Source organism: Oryctolagus cuniculus, chromosome 14 (assembly GCF_051225735.1).
Source record: "Oryctolagus cuniculus isolate XC-2025 breed Fujian yellow rabbit chromosome 14, ASM5122573v1, whole genome shotgun sequence".
Lineage (NCBI taxonomy): Eukaryota > Metazoa > Chordata > Mammalia > Lagomorpha > Leporidae > Oryctolagus > Oryctolagus cuniculus.
The window spans coordinates 72,004,016-72,006,174 of record NC_142880.1 but is presented as its reverse complement, the minus strand read 5'-3'; the positions used below and the strand labels follow the sequence as shown (position 1 = coordinate 72,006,174).

At 39.9% G+C, this 2,159-nt stretch overlaps 1 pseudogene across 1 annotated transcript; it reads right to left on the bottom strand.

Annotated features, from left to right (window-relative positions):
- Nucleotides 1-264: 264 nt before the first annotated feature.
- LOC149122387 (developmental pluripotency-associated protein 2 pseudogene) lies at nucleotides 265-1,705 on the bottom strand (annotated as a pseudogene). The gene has a single exon (XR_016220744.1). The product of XR_016220744.1 is annotated as a developmental pluripotency-associated protein 2 pseudogene (transcript).
- Between the last annotated feature and the right edge of the window lie 454 nt (nucleotides 1,706-2,159).

The window sequence follows — 2,159 nt, the reverse complement described above, 5'->3', positions numbered from 1 at the left end:
CAAAGATATCTCCATGATGCCAAGCAACAAATGCAAAAACTGAGGAAACAAGAACATGGAAGACATTATGACACTCCCAACCAAGCCAAGATTATGAAAATGATGAGATGGAAGAAATGCAAGATACCAATTTCAAAAAATTTATGATAAGAACAATTAGAATTCTTCAAAAACAAATGCTTGAGGTATGGAATTACTTACTGGACAGGATAGAAAATCTCCTTCGAGAAAATGAAATCTTTTTTTTTTTTTTTTTTAATGCAAAAGTATGGACTTTAATCAACGTGCCCAAATTGACTCATAAATTGTAACAAATGTATCACACGAATGCAAGATGTTGAGAAAATCATGCGTGGTGGGGCTGGGGAGTGGGGCAAATATCTGGGAACTCTGTATTTTCCCCTGAAACTGTTCAAATATAGCAAGCATTCTAAAACAAAACAAAATCACATTCTACATAACAAAATACTTAGTAAGTCTGTACTTGAGGTATGAGGAGACACTGAAGACGGTCAGAATTATTCAGATGCAAGCCAATCTGTTGTGGACTCCACCATATGGCCTTCCTGGTAGAGAGGGGGAGGTGGGACTTTCATAAACTTAGGTACCACTTTTTAGTGAAAAAGTGGCTTTTTTGTTAAATAGCGGGAAGGCAAAGAATTCTCCTTGTATCTGCTTCTTCTCAATTACTCTCAGATAAAAACAACACGAACACAGTTTAAGGTGGCATATTTTGGGGTGGCATATTCTGTTTTCTTACAGTGTGGTGTTTTTTCTCCCCCACTGACATTAATCTTCTCATCATCTTCTTATTCCTCTTAGTACATTCAGGGCATAACATGTTGTCTTCTAGTCCTGGGGATGGAAAAGTACAGGCTGGTAACAGAAAGAGAGAAATCATCCTCTTGGGAGTATCAGGTACCCAGGTGTGGCCTGCACGGAACTGCAGGCGAACCCAGCCCGGTACATCTGCAGGGAGAAGTCTGCCGTGAACTACACACCACCTGACACCAGAGGCTTCCTGCAAAAAGGCTTCAACTGAAGTAGGAATGGAAGACGAATTCACAGCCTTGGGCTGACTGACTCTTGCAGCAATTCTTGCCCAAGATGCCAACGTGGCTTCCTGAGCTGAAGTTATCACTTCAACTATATTAGTTTCTTCCTCTCCATTGCTCCTAGTACAACTGTCCTGAAGCCTTGCTCTATTAGTACTTTTTCTTGGACATGACTGCATTTTGGCTTCTCGTGGTATGTCAGGAACATCCTGTATTTGTTCAGGATACGCATGTCTCTGGAGCCTCAGATACACTTCTATTTTCTGGCCATCTGTACTCAAATTAAGTTGTTGGCACCAGTTCCGCAAAGTGTTCCGAGACACCTTAGTAATTGGGGGCAAAATGGTTGGCAGGGGAAAAACTGCTTTTTTGCACTTAGGTTTTGGGGAAGCTTTGAATTGTTCGTTTGCTTGTGAAAAATCAACTTTATTGCTTTGCCAAGGCTTCTTAGATTTGATATCTGCAGGTTTGATATCTGCGGTTGAAGAAACACTTGGTTCCACTAGATGTTCTTTTTTAGGTTCCTCTACAACTGGAACCAATGTTAAAATCACATTGTCCTCATCTAATGCCTCCTTAAAGTAATTCATCTCGCTGCTGCTATAATGTGAGTCTGACATTTTCAGATCGGCCAGGAGAATGAGAAAATGAAATCTTAAGGAGGAATCAAAATGAAACACAGAAACTAGAACAGGAAAGTGTGATAGTGAAGAGAAATCAAAATGAAATGAAGAACTCAATAGATCAAATGGCAAACACATTAGAGAGCCTTAAAAACAGAGTCAGTGAAACAGAAGAGAGAATATCAGACTTAGAAGACAGAGAACAAGAAAGTATACAGTCAAACCAAAGAAAAGAAGAGGAAATTAGAAATCTAAAAAATATTGTTGGGAATCTACAGGATACTATTAAAAAACCCAACATTCGGGTTCTAGGAGTTCCTGAAGGCATGGAGAGTGAGAAAGGATTAGAAGGCCTTTTTAGTGAGATACTTGCAGAGAACTTCCCGGGTTTAGAGAAGGACAGAGACATTAAGTACAGGAAGCTCACAGAACCCCTAGTAAACATGACCAAAAGAGATCCTCACCACGACATGTTGTAATC